Source organism: Hyperolius riggenbachi, chromosome 2, assembly GCF_040937935.1.
Source record: "Hyperolius riggenbachi isolate aHypRig1 chromosome 2, aHypRig1.pri, whole genome shotgun sequence".
NCBI lineage: Eukaryota > Metazoa > Chordata > Amphibia > Anura > Hyperoliidae > Hyperolius > Hyperolius riggenbachi.
The window spans coordinates 495,183,999-495,198,609 of record NC_090647.1 but is presented as its reverse complement, the minus strand read 5'-3'; the positions used below and the strand labels follow the sequence as shown (position 1 = coordinate 495,198,609).

At 47.0% G+C, this 14,611-nt stretch overlaps 2 protein-coding genes across 4 annotated transcripts in view; one reads left to right on the top strand and one right to left on the bottom strand.

Annotated features, from left to right (window-relative positions):
• Positions 1–13,608, bottom strand: part of PIGP (phosphatidylinositol glycan anchor biosynthesis class P) — a 34,443-nt gene extending 20,835 nt beyond the window's left edge. The window contains exons 1-3 of one of the 3 annotated variants that reach the window (XM_068270426.1): positions 13,489–13,608; positions 7,627–7,704; positions 1,656–1,794 (exon numbers count right to left, since the gene is read on the bottom strand). The gene's annotated coding sequence lies outside the window, so the exon portion shown is untranslated. The remainder of the gene's footprint in view (positions 1–1,655; positions 1,795–7,626; positions 7,705–13,488) is intronic. The other 2 variants (XM_068270425.1, XM_068270427.1) reach the window with 2 other exon arrangements.
• Positions 13,609–13,693: 85 nt separating this feature from the next.
• The window catches only part of TTC3 (tetratricopeptide repeat domain 3), a 155,620-nt gene continuing 154,702 nt past the window's right edge, over positions 13,694–14,611 (top strand). Inside the window, 1 exon segment of the mRNA XM_068270424.1 lies at positions 13,694–13,809. The gene's annotated coding sequence lies outside the window, so the exon portion shown is untranslated.

Sequence of the window (14,611 nt, the reverse complement as noted above, 5' to 3'; positions counted from 1 at the left end):
ACACTTCTGCTAATTTTCTCCCTCAAGCCCCTCTATTACCACTCCCTCTCTACTGTATCTCTTGAGCGCCTCCTCCACCACTCCCCAGTCATTTTCTCTCTCAGACCCCTCTTCTAGGGAGCAGACCCCTAAGGTAAAGGTAAATATTGCCTATCCCTCAACCTGACGGCCCACATTATTTACAGACGTCCATTAGGGAAAAGTTCATTTTTGTATATTTCTAGCACACTGTAATTAGATCTATCAACAGGATAAAGTTTTGTATTGCCGTTTTGACAAATGGATTATCAATAAAGCTAGTTTTTATGCAAACAACCTTGCCTTTGCTGTGCCCCTGCCCAGGTCTAAAGATACCATGTCCTGCAATGTCCCTGCCCTGCTGTAAGTGGGAATAAAGTGATGAAACCCACACAGTGAATGATCAGTCGCTTGCCATATAGGGCCATTATTGATCTGTGTATGGCTAGCCTCAAGCCCTGTACACAGAGGGCTTAATTCACTAAACCGTGATAACTCATATCATGGCTGTTTTTGCGCGCGTTTTTGTGCAATTGCGAATTTGCATGCGCAATCGCAATATTTCACACAAAAACTCGTGATTGCGCGCGCAAATTTGCGATCACGTGCAAACGTGTGCGAAAACGGTCATGATATGAGTTATCACAGTTTAGTGAATCAAGCCCCGAGTACGAGAGGAATAACCGCTGGGAGACTTGGGTGCAGTATACAGCCTGTATGGCTTATCCTGCTGCTGCACAAGTTCCCAGCTATTCCCCCTCCAGGCCGCCATGGATGGTGGGGAATGAAATAATTTGGCTTCTAGCAATTGCTGGAGGCCGAATTACAGTGTTTTATAAGTAACTTTAGATCCGTCTTCTGATGGCGCTGAAGTTATTCACTGTGCACCGCTATAGTCGCAATTCCTATTACAGCCTATGGTGGCGCTGGCTGCGCCAAAATCTCCTGCGCTGGAATGAAAGTGTTCACTGTACACATGCCATCAGCGGTAGGGAACCTTGGCTCTCCAGCGGTGATAAAACTAGAAATCCCAGCATGCATGTGCCTTTATTAATCATGACTGTGGCTGTCAGACTCCTTAAATGCATTGTGGGAATTGTAGTTCCTTAACAGCTGGAGAGCCAAGATTGCCTATCCCTGTTTGAAACTCGGCCGAGGTGGCCGATAACAAGCACCTCTAATGTAAGTACAGCAGGCACCCGATCCAGTCTGGCGTATTGATTTGCCTATTGCTGGCCGTGAGCATTGTCCACCCCTTATGCCCCCACCCCCAGCATAACACCAGAGCCTGCAAGCTAGCGACGCATCTGTAGAACCACAGCCCTGCAATGTTGCCCGAGGGACCAAGGGATCGGTTCCTAATCCCCACTTGGTGACATGCTTCCTACGTGTGTAAAGGCTTTAGTCATCTATGACTACTAATTTCAGAAACACAGTCAAATGGAATATACATGTCCTTTCTATAGCGGTTGAACTGCAGTCAACCTCTGCCATGCTCCCCGGGGCAATGTCACTTGCAGATGTTGACACTAGATCTGAAGACAGTGTGAAAATGATGTGCTCTCTGGTGTCTATAGAGTGGGACATCAGTACATCACCACCTCCCCTGGTTTAGACAGAGCCATGATGACCTATACCTGAACTGGTCTTTCCAGCTGTCAGCAGGGGTGTACAGTGCAGGGTCTCCTCTCCCAGATGTTATCTCTGTTATCCTGAAACAGGAGCCAGCATCCCATCTCCCAACAGTGACCCCTTCTGGTGGGCAAGAATGAACTTCTGTAAATAACACAATCTTTAGCTAAACTAACTGGAAGTGTGGGTTTACTTCAAAAGGGATATGCATGCTAATTTAGTTGTATGACGGTACTGACAAAAGAAATACTTCTACGGTTCTTAACCACTTCCAGCTCTGAGCAAGTTTAGGTGTTACATTCTACATCAGTTTAAAGTGTTCCCGTGGCGACATGATGACATAAACATGTGCCAATGAAATTGGCTCCTGACCGGCTCACAGGGCTGTGCCGTCATAGAAACGGCAGCGTGAGTGAACTGCGGCGGGTAGAATGTGACACGATCGGCGGGAGCGATGAGAACAGGTGGTGTTGGTGAACTGAAATATACGCCCTGGCAGCCACAACAACATCAAAACAGGGCGTAGATTTCAACTAGTGTCGTTATTAGGCCTCTTGCACACTGCAAGCAAATCAGATTCAGATTCAGATTTTTAATCTGTTTTTACATCCGATTCCGATTCAGATTTTTAATCTTAACTGCATGCTGCGTTTTTTGATCCGTTTTTCTGTTGAATGTATTCAAGGAAAATCGGAAACGGAATCGGAATCGGAAACGGAATCGGAAAACGGATTTGCAGTGTGCAGGGAGCCTTAAAGTGGACCCAAATTAAAAATGCAAGATTTCAGAAATAAAATGTATTTTCTAAATTATAATAATAAATAGCAGCCTTTTTTCAGCTGCATGATGAGAAATATAAAATATTTTACATTTATTGGAGAAACCCCTGCCCTTCCTTTCAAATTGCCGGGACAGAATGGTGGAGTAGGTGGTGTCCAGCAATGGAGGAATTGCTAATGACTGCCACCTGTATAACCCTAGTGAAAAGAGAATGGTGAAAAGCAGTCACTGAAATGCTCATAGGCTTGAAGGAGTGTTTATTTATCCTTGTATGGGCTCTATTCATAAAAAACTTGTGGAGTAAATACTAGTAGAGGTAAAATACCGCAGCGGTATTTTACACTTCTGGGTGGTCATTCAAAAAAATCTTGCCAGCTGCGATGCAAGTGCGGAGATCTCCCGCTGAAGGCTGGCGGTAAGCTGTCGGAAGGCATGCGGAAACACTTCAGCCGGCAGAGTCCCTCCGTGCACTGCTCTCTCTGGGAGGTCTGTCCCATTCACTTGTATGTAATCCGCAAAATCAGAGGAAGCGGTATTTCCCGTCCACATACCGCTTCCTCTAAACTTTATGAATGGCCATTTTGTTACTTTTTTCTAGATAAATCTAGAAAAACACTGGAGAAGGCGGAAATTTCTCGCTCTGCTGGGGGATTGTAGATTTTCATGCGGGAACAGCTTTTATGAATGCCCACTTTGCTAAATGGACGGGAAAATCCGCTGTTTTGAGCGGAAAACTTGCGGTAACCTTTTATGAATAGAGCCCTATGTGTCCGAGTGGTGCAACTAAATATTTTGAATTAAAAAAATGTTTGGTTTGGGTCCGCTTTAACCCGTTAAAGATCTAACGTGCCAGATGAATACTAACTGCAGCGATGAGGAAGATGGATCCAGTGACCTCTCCCTGACGATGAGCGTCCCACGATCCATCTTCCGGCCAGCGGGTATATGTGATGTCACACGAAGGGAAGTCAAGCGATCGCGGTATTTTGCGTGGAGTCCTCAGGGATCTTAAAGAGATCTGATCTGCTGTGACGGTGGTTATCGCCACTCAGCCCTAACCGACATTTGTGTGAACCCACGCCTGTACCCACGCCATGAGATCGCAGAAGCGATCGCTCGTCACTCAGAGTATCGCCGGTTGTCGGGAGAATCATGTCATGGGTCCTCAGCTTAAAGGACCACTCCCGCGTAAAAAGTAAGCAGTTAAAATATGACATAACCGACGGGTTGTGGACTAGTCCATCTCTTCATGGGGGATTATCAGGGTTTTCTTCGTTTTCATAAGCATTTCCTGAATGGCAGTTTAAAGTGGAACTCCAGCGAAAATAATGTAATGAAAAAGTGCTTCATTTTTACAATAATTATGTACAAATGATTTAGTGTAATGATCCGCTCAGCTGGCTGCACAGGCAGCCAGCTGTTTGACCATTCCTTATGTCTGAGAGATGCAGGTCTCTGGAAAAGAGACCTGGCTTCATCTTGCAACTTTCAGAGTTGCTTTGCTGAGGAATTTGCATACATGCAAATTGCCCAGCTGTCTCGTTTGAGGGCTTTGCATACATGCAAATTGCCCAGCTGTCTCGTTTGAGGGCTGGCAGTATAAAGGCCTGCTGCTGACCAGAAGGCTTTGCTGGTCATAACGGTTTGTAAACACACTCCTGGAGTGTCAGCCTTCTCTGTTGGATTGTTAGCTAACTTAGAGTAATTCTGGGGGCTGTATTAGACACCCCTCTAGTTCAGTCAGGTTGTATATTTTTATTGCCTGTTCTGTCTGTCTGTTGGGTGCTAACCAGAGCAGCGGTTGCTACTGGTAGCTCCTTCTGTTTCTATACTTGGATCACACTCGCCCTGGCGGAAAGAGCAGTGGATCTTTCTAAGCTTTGTTGCTTTACTTGGATCGCACTTGCTCTGGCAGAAAGAGCAGTGGATCCTGCTAGCTCTGTTGCTTTACTTGGATCACACTCGCTCTGGCGGAAAGAGCAGTGGATCCTGCTAACTCTGTTTCCCTATTTAGATCGCACTCGCTCTGACGGAAGAACGGTGGATCGTATCTCTCACTTATTCCTGTTTTCGTGTATCTGACTTGTCTGATACGAACGCTTGCTGGAGGCTCGGTGAGGTAACCGTTAAACAAGCGCTCGCGTCCTCTGTGTCGTGTTTGTCTGTCGGTGGTTAGTTAGGCGTGCTTGTCTCTGTTGTGCTTAACATGCGGCGATCGCGCTGTAAACGTGTTCGCTGTAGCGAATGAGTGCGGTGTTCGCGTTTAGTTAGCGTTTGTTGTTTTCCTTATCTTCTCATTGTATGATTTGCTGTGCCTTTGCTACTCTCGTGCCCTGTCTTGCTTTAGCCTTGTGTCACCTCTGGCAATCGCCTCTCTCGCGATTGCGTTCCTACTTCGTACCTGCTGTTGTGTGTGCACCGTCGCGGGTTGGCGACTAGATTGGTGCACACACATACAATCTGTCCCTGTGCTCATTCTCATTCGCAATCGCTTCTCTTGCGATTGCGTTCTCACTTGGTTTCCTCTGTTGTATGTCCACCGTCGCAGGTTGGCGACTAGATTGGTGGACATACATACAATCCTCCTCTGTGCTTATTCAGTCGTGTGTCACTGTTAGCAATCGCCATCCCTTGCGATTGCCTTCTCACCTGATTTTCATGGTTGTGTGTTCATCGTCGCTGGGTGGCGACTAGATTGGTGGACACACATACACTCTGTCACTTTACTCTCTCTCTTTCAGTGCTATCTTGCCCTGCGTTCTTTCCTTCGTACAATTCCTGTCTGGCGTCTGTGGCAGGGCAAAGGATCTGTTCCTCTGCACTCCACAGCTCCATCTGCCGACAGTAATCTCCCTCTACAGGTGCGTTGCACCTTTTGCTGGGTTCTCTCAAATTATACGCTTGTGGAGGATTTCCGCAGTGTCAGCGCACATCCTGTGCGCTGACCACGGAGAGAATTCCACAATCGTTACATTTAGTCAGTGTTTGCTCATTGTAAAAGCTTTCCTCTCTCTGATTTACATTCTGACATTTATCACATGGTGACATTTTTACTGCTGGCAGGTGATGTCACTGGAAGGAGATGCTGCTTGCTTTTTTGGCAGTTGTAAAGAGCTGTAAACAGCTCTTATTTCCCCCAATGCAACAAGGCTCTCAGTGTGTGATGTCAGCACCATGGTCCTCACAGTTTCCTGTGGGAGGGGTTTCACCACATAATCAGCCATACAGAGCCCCCTGATGATCAGTTTGTGAAAAGGTAAATATTTCTCATGGGAAAGGGAGTATCAGTTACTGAGCGGGATGAAGTTAAATTCTTGGTTGCAGTTTCTCTTTAATGGCCAAAATAGTAAGATACCAGCGAGCCTCTCTATTCACTTGCACACTATTTAGGCAGTTAGACTTAGTAGCTGCTGTTCAGGAAATGCTTTTGAAATCAAAGAAAACCCTGAGAATCCCCCATGATGACATGGACTAGTCGTAAACTTGTCAGGTTGGTCAGATTTCAACTGCTTACTTTTTTCGCTAGAGTGGTCCTTTAAGGGACAGCAACCCTGAGCACTTTGTTCCAGTCCTTACCCTTTGTTGGACAGCGAGGAGAGGGTCAGCGCATACCACTAAGGCTGCATCTGAAGTGACAACCAGCTCATGTGTGCAGCACCTCTAATAGGCTTTATGCACACTTCGCATTCAATTCAGATGCAAATCATATGCAAAACTGCCTTATTGGTATGCGCTGGCACGCTCCTCGCTGTCCAACAAAATGTAAGTAAGGGCTCTTTTCCACCAGAGCATTTGCGATTGCTGAATCGCAAAACTGCAAACCGCTAGTGATTTTAAAATCGCTACGGTTTGCTTTTTAACATAGGAATCGCGGTAGGTAATTTTCACTACTGCGATTCGTTTTTTACTAAAACGCGATTGCGACGCGGAGCGATTATTGCCGCGATTTTGCTATGCAGTGCATAGCATAGCAAAATCGCGATCGCAAACGTCGGGGGAAAAAAGGAGTTTTGCTGAATCGCAATCGCTAGCATTTAGCGCTAACGCTAGCGATTGCTAGTGGAAAAGGGCCTTTACACAATTTTTTTTTGCTTAGCTGCTCCCAAGGTTTTAAATTTAGGTTAGGTCACTTGCCCGGAGGTTTGCCTCACCGTGGCGCAAGTGTCTACTACATTATACTTTGCATGCAAACCATATTGGAAGCTAAAGTTCCTACTAGTGTAATAAATGTTAGCACTTGTTTTGGATGCAGGGCATGCATTTTTCAGTCTAATAGAGGCGGTGTATGCCTATGCGATTAACCATTCAATTGCAGCATGTGTTTAGGGATGTGCAGCCTTCCCCCCACTTTTTCTAAACTCTGCAAGTATATAACTATCAGGTTAGCTGCTCCCAGCCCATCCTCCTGAGTTTCCTGTTTGCATGATAAGTAGTAGAAGTTTTGCATATGATTTGCATCTGAATTGAATGCAAAGTGTGCAGTAAGCCTATTAGAGGTGCTGCACACAGGAGCTGGTGGTCATTTCAGATGCAGCCTTTGTGGTATGCGCTGACCCTCTCCTCGCTGTCCAACAAAATGTAAGTTACACTTTTTTTGCTTAGCTGCTCCCAAGGTTTTATATATGTTGTTTTAATTTAGGTTAGGTCACTTGCCCGGAGGTTTGCCTCACCGTGGCGCAAGTGTCTAGTATATTATACTTTGCATGCAAACCATATTGGAAGCTAAAGTACCTCCTAGTGTAAAAAAATGTTAGCACTTGTTTTGGATGTAGGGCATGCATTTTTCAGTCTAATAGAGGCGGTGTATGCCTATGCGATTAACCATTCAATTGCAGCATGTGTTTAGGGATGCGCAGCCTTCCCCCCCCACTTTTTCTTAACCAGTCCTTACCCTGTCCGCTGGAAGCTGCGCCATGACATCATCCCTGCTCCCCTCCCCAGAGTAACAGTACACGATCCTAGCGGGTGACACTAATGATGTGTGTGTACACCTGTTTTTGTAATTGAAGCTACAGCCTAACTTGTTGACTCCCATGTGATCGCCCCCCACCCCTCCCCTTATTATGACTGGCGTTGGGTCTCTGAAGATACTAGGCTCTTGACAGACACAGCCCAACCGGCCACCTTTGTGAAGTTTAGACTAGTGTATGCATTTCATACTGGGTTAGGTGGCCACAAGGTGTGTTTTTGATTTACCTTACTTCTTAGATGGTACACATTCACTGAGGATGGCATTCAAGAACCATAAATGCCACGGACAGATGTACTTCAGATCTATGCACAAGACAATAAAGCAGTCAACTGAGATTTAGGTTCATTTTTGTTCATCTTGCACAATAACTGTCAGGAAATTCTCAAAGCAAACAAACTTCAACTTTCATTCTTTAAATTCTATTATCAAGTTCAAATTTAAGAGACACAAGGTAGAAAACAAAAAACGGAGTTAGGGTTTATCGGTTCAGTAATAACAATAAGGTGTAAGGGCCGGTTCACACATGTGCGGATGCAGAATGAAAACGGTAAGTGCGTCCGCAAGGCGGATGCATACGTTCGTTCTGCATGCAACAATTTTTACCATCTGTTCCATGTCCGCAGCGCCCATCATGTCCACCTGTACGCATCGCTGCTCACCTGTCCCGCCGCTGCCGCCGGTTGGTCCCTTCAACAGCCCGGAGGCCAACAGATGCATGCGGTTGTTCATAGGCTGCAGCAGGCCAATTCTCCCTAGCAACAGGAAGAATTTTAATTGGTCCAACATGAACCAATCAGAATTCTCTTTGTTGTTGAGGATTTCCATTGGTCTATTGCAGCCCACTGGAAATCCCCTGGCCACCAAGCTGTTTTTAAGGGACCGAATGGCGGAGAGACATGTGAGTATGACACCACGGCGGCGACGCGGATGCAGGCGAAACGGGCGACGCGGCAACTAGCTAGCAGTATCCGTTCTCATAGGCTTTCATTGGACACATTTTCCGGTCTGGTCCAGGAAAATATGCCAAGTTGGGACTCTGTGTTCCGTCTCGCGTACCGCTACTTGCTTTTAAGCGGAACTCTGAAAACGTATTGCACGGATATGTTTTTAAAGCAAGTGTGAACCAGCTGTAAAACAACTTTTAATTACAACAATATTCATTAGTGGTCAGACATGAGACAACATAATAAAAAAAGTCCTTAAATCACGTTATGTTCAGGACCACAGGCTTTAACCCCCCCAAGAGACCAGGCCAAGCTGCAGGGCCACACAACTCAGCACACAAGTGATTCCACCGCCCCCCCACCTTTTCTCCCCACCAACAGAGCTTTCTGTTTGTGGGGTCTCATCCCTGTTGGGATGTTTGTTTTGTTTTTCTACAAATTTTTTAAAATTTATTTTTAAATAAATTTCGCCAATTTTTTTATTAATTTTATCCCATCCCTACCCTCCCTCCTCCCGCCAGCTAATCATGGTGATTGGCTGTCATAGGCTTCAGCCTATGACGGCGGATGACTGCCGAGACAGCGCTGCTGTAGATCGCAGTGCTGTACATGGTAAATAGACGGCGTCTAACAGTCTCAGAGCGGTGATCACGGCTGGGAGACTGAAGGCAGAGCTGAGCTCCGCTTACCAAGCAGAAGATGCGCGCGTAATCTCCTGCAAAACGAAGCCCCAAGACTTTACTCTGATCGGCGTTAGGCGGTCCTGGGGCTGCCGCCATGGCCACACCCATCTGCGCGACGCGGTCGTCTGTTATGTTATGTCTCATGCCGTAGTTCCACTCTGACCCAGATCTTGCCTCTACCTGTCAACTGTGCAAGCGTAGAGCACTCCTGGCGGCAGGAGTGCGATAACGAGAGGCATGCGGATTGCCTGAGCATGCGCAGAAGATCCCGGCATGGGTTGTGATCTTCCAGAGGGGAAAGCGGAGGCCTGGCTTGGAGTGGAACTACGGTGTGGGGTCAAACAGACTACTAGGGGCTGGAAGAAACCCAGGTGAGTTAAACTTTTTTCCACCAGATTTATCTTTTAACATTGTTAAGATGTATCTTCTAACGCATGTTTCGTGGCTCATAACATGGTCACTTCTTCTTAAAGAGAACCCGAGGTAGGATTTAATTATGTTACTGGGGCACAGAGGCTGGTTGTGCACACTAAGACCAGCCTCCGTTGCCCCATGGTGTGCCTCCAGGACCCCCCTGCGCGCCGCTATACCCCCCGCAGTGCTGGCGACACGCAGCGTTTCGCCAGCACAATGTTTACCTATGCGCTGTTTGTCAGCGCCGCTCCCCCTCCTATCAGCGGGAGGGAAGGGACACAGGGGCGGGTTGTGCCGATGCGGGGGAGCGGCGCTGACAGACAGCGCATAGGTAAACATTGTGCTGGCGACACGCTGCGTGTCGCCAGCACTGCGGGGGGTATAGCGGTGCTCAGGGGGGTCCTGGAGGCACACCATGGGGCAACAGAGGCTGGTGTTAGTGTGCACAACCAGCCTCTGTGCCCCAGTAACATAATTAAATCCCACCTTGGGTTCTCTTTAAGAGGCACAGTTTTGCATGTTCACAGATATAGTAGCCCTTTTTTAAAGTGAATGGGAACCGCATTAAAAAAAAAAATGAAGCAAATCCTTACCTAAGGAGAGGGAAGGCTCTGGGTTGTATCGAGGATGGAGGATTGACTTCTTCGCAGTGGGAGGGACGAGTACTTAATAGGTTGCATGCAAGCTGTTAATGGAAACCAACATCCTCCTCTAGTGGTAGACAGGTCATGTGTATGCTCGGTGTGTATTCGACCCCACAAGTGGGGCTTGCACTCTTTTGCAGGTAGGCACTAGTCTGTTTTTAAGTAGCGCTGCTCATTTCCTTGCTATGTACTAATGTAATTCGTTTTTGGTCAGCTGCTCCCACTTAACAGCCATGCTTTTGGTGTATATGCAGAGCTTCTGTTTGGGTTCAAGGTGCGTTTGTAGTTCCTGGGGGGGCTCAGCGCATCTCTGATGGAGGTCATTCGGAGGCGGCCTGGTGTTGCACTGATCCACCGTTTGTGTATAGAGCCTTCACTCTCCTCTCTCTGTGTTCTCTGTAATGTGCTCGCTCACCCCCATTTCATTCCCCCATCAAAAGGGTATTTGGAAGTCTTTGGGAGTCGTGTCCTCCCGAAGACGTGCGGCTCCATACTGCATAGGCGTGAGCGTGCAAGAGAGCGTGCTTGCGCAGTACAGGGCGGCCCTTCTTCAGGAGCACTCGGGCTCCCTGAAGACTTCTGAAGCCTCCTACGGCTGGATAAAGCAGTATTTGACTAATTTAGTCAAATACTGCTACCGGGCGAGCCAGCACTGGAACGAGGGGACCAGGAGAGGAGCCAGAAGGCTCTATAGGACCCAGAGCCTTCCCTCTCCTTGGGTAAGTATCTATCTCATTTTTTTAAATCCGGTTCCCATTCACTTTAACTCATATCTTATGTGGAAATCCATTTGGATTATGCTGTCTGTGTAAAAGTGATACATCGTATGTAATCTCCTCTGGAGAGCGCTGGACATTCGTCTGCTATGCTGAAGGGCTTACGTCTGCCTCCCCCTGTGAAGTCTGCCTGTAGGGATATTTGTATACAACACCTTATTGTCAATGCAAACACCTTACTGTCACCTGTAAACACCTGTTTGGTGTCTCAGAGACTAAAGAGACAGGATGCAAGGAACTGTAATATTTGCATGTAAAAGCAAGCTTGGCTATACCAGAAATCTTGGCACTGTTTTTTTATAAAATAGGAGGAAATTAGATTATTTTTGGATTAGAAGTTTGGGTAGCCCAAGGTTAAAGAGAACGAGAGATGTCACATTACAAAGATTTTTTTTTTTTACTTACCCGGGGCTTCCTCCAGGCCCATAAGCATGGATGCGATTACTACAACCTGAAACAGTTTGCGAGGAAGCTGCCCACCAAACTACGTTAGTGGAATTTCTCTATGGACTGTCACACTGGCTCACCTCAACCATACTAGCACCTAAAAATATCTCCTCGATGCCTGTGCTCTGTAAAATCTCACCCCTCCAATGTCACCGCAAGTGCCTATACCATGTGGCACCAGGCGCGAGTTATGACATCACATATGCCAGGTAGTACACAGCGGTGACGGTGAAGGAGGCGAATCATGCCAGTGCTGAGATGTGATTCTAAAACACTGCACAGGGGCATGTAGGGACACTTTACACTTGTGGGTACACTGGCTGGGAGTCCATCAGGTGTCACGATATCGAACGCTGTTTAAGCGGCGCACCTGGCAGTCGAGTTTATCGAACTGGAAGGTTGATCTGCCCTCAAAATCACCTGATGTATGGCTACTGTAAACACTGTCAGAGTGATGTAGCATCATGTCTGAACACTGGGAAAAGAGGCGATAATTTTAACCAGCTGGAAGACTTGAAAAACTGATTTACTGTTTTCACTCACCCACCAGCATCACTTCACTACAAAAGGAATCCCATAACCTTGGATGAGCAATTTGAACTTTCCCATATTTGTCATATAAAGTTTTCAAAAATAAAAATTGTATAAAATATTCAAAAAACGGTACCCAGAAAGCTCATGCTGACCCAGAACCATTAGGAGAGTATAAGGGGGTTAAAGCATACCAGAGCCAAAAGGCTCTGGTAAAAAGTGAAGGTACAGTGGGTAGGGGGGTATAAGCAAAAACTTACTGCGCCTGCTTCACTTGCCGTTCTCCTATAATCACTCCCGTTCTTCTCAGCGACTCCAAACCCGGATATACTGCGCCGCGCATGTGCAGTATGTCTGTTCTGCTGAGAAGAACGGGAAAGAGTGTAGGAGAACAGCGAGTGACGGAGGAGAACGGGAGGCGTGGTAAGTGCTGATACCCCGTTACCCACCGCACCTTCACTTTTTACCAGAGTATTTTGGCTCTGGTATCCTTTAAAAGAGTCAAAAAAATTCTTACTAAAAGAGTGATGCTAAATATAATTTTGCCTTTGGGAAAACTCAGGATCCCATTAAGGCTACCCTTGGTGGTCCAATTGCCCCCATTGTTGAACGTGTCCCCCCTCCACATTGGTGTTGCGCAGCTCCTCTTTGTGCAGCGTGGCCACGCGAGCCCGCATGTGCAGTAGCACGGAGCTCCTTCTTACTGTACATTTGCGGCACGAAGTAGAGCTGCGCAGCCCAAATATGATAAGCGACAATGCCTTGTTGCTAATTTTTCGGAGAGCTGAGCTCAGTGACAGGGACATCAGAGCAGAGGGAAGCCTCAATAGGATCCTGAGTCTTCCCTCTCCTTAGGTAAGTTATCTCAGTTTGTACCCGAGCTTCGGCTCAGGTACACTTTAAGACCAGAACTGTCAGTGCCCTTTTAAAGGAGAACTGTAGTGAGAGGTATATGGTGGCTTCCATATTTATTTCCTTTTAAGCAATACCAGTTGCCTGGCAGCCCTGCTGATCTATTTGGCTGAAGTAGTGGCTGAATCACACCAGAAACAAGCATGCAGCTAATCTTGTCATATCTGTCAAAATTGTCAGGAAAACCTGATATGCTGCATGCTTGTTCAGGGTCTATGGCTGAAAGCATTAGAGGCAGAGGGTAGGCAGGATATCCAAGTAACTGGTATTGCTTAAATGGAAATAAATATGGCAGCCTCCATACACCTCTCTCTACAGTTCTCCTTTAAGTGCTGTGATTGACTCATAGCAATCCCAGGGTCAAGTGCCAGGTGTGCTTTAGAAAGAAAACTTGAATGAGAGTGATATGGAGGCTGTCATATTTATTTCTTTAAACAATGTAAGTGGCCAGGCTGTCCCTCTTCCACTAATACTTTTAGCCATAAAACCTGAACAATCATATAGATCAGGTGCTCTGACTGGATTAGTCAAATACTCATTTCAGGGCTGTGACCCAGACACTACTGATGCCAGGAGATCAGCAGGACTCCTAGGCAACTGGTATTGTTTAAAAGGAAATGCTTATAGCAGATTCCATACCCGTCTCACATCGGGGTCATAAGCTATAGATAGATAATGGGACAGTCGCTACCCGCAGCACCATCTCTGCAGAAATCTCCCCAACAAGACACTCACCAGCCCAATAGCCGCCATTGCACTTCCTGCTTTCACTTTTCTCCACCAGCAGGGGTCAGCAGCGTGGCACGCAAAGCAGTGCGTTCCACCAATTCAAAAGTCAGCTAACTGCTGAGCTGTGTGAGAGCGGTGGGCGGGTTATGTTGGGCCCCGCCCAGGTGCTGGCATGGCTCCTTACACGCGTAGCTAGCGCTGCCAAAGATACGTGTGCACGTTGCTGGCGTACATTTGTCTAGCTGCAGTGAGTGGAGTCTGCTTGAGGAGGAGATCGGTGTGGAGGTAGCGGCGGAGGGGCTCTCGTTTGTGTGGCCCCCATCACAGGTATGCCACAGATCTGGGGCAGTGGTGGGGAAGGTTGGATACCTGCCAGCGGGTCTTCGTAACCTGGTAACAGTTCCTCTGGAGACTGCTGGCCGCCAGCTGGGATGGGCCTCATCACATCCTGAAGTGATTATGTACAGGAAAAGATAGAGCTGCTGGGCTGTGTGTGAGGGCATGTCCTCGTGCCACTGCATTACCAAACTTTTGGTATACACACTTATTGTATCTGCAGCCATTAAAGTCTGGTACATACATGCAATTTTGATTGGCCAATTTTACCACTTTAATCTATTTAAAAAAACTTGCCTACACAATCTGTTCATAGTATTCAGAATATGTTGGCCCCCATACAGCATGGAGGTGGTAAAATTGGTCAGTGATTGGTCAATCCAAATTGGATGTGTGTAAGCACCTTAGTGTACCAGAGACAAGATAACATAAAAGTTTTATACATACCTGGGGTTTCCTCCGGCCCCATTTTAACAGCTCGCTTCCATGCCGCCGTCCTCGGCCTTCTCCAGCTTCGGTACTGGGTCCTGTAACTTCAGCCAGTCTGCGCAAGAGAAGTGTGATCTCTACATATCTCTCTGGCAGGAGAGATGTGTGTAGAGTGCACTTCTCTTGCTTCAGACTGGTAGAAGTTTCGAGACCCGGTACCGGCAACAGATAAGACTGATGATGGCGGCGTGGAAGCGATCCATGTGCATGGGGCTGGAGGAAGCCCCAGGTATGTATCAAACTTTTATTTTATGTAGTCTCTAGTTTCCTTGATTGTCACAACTAACCTGAAATATATTTGTCC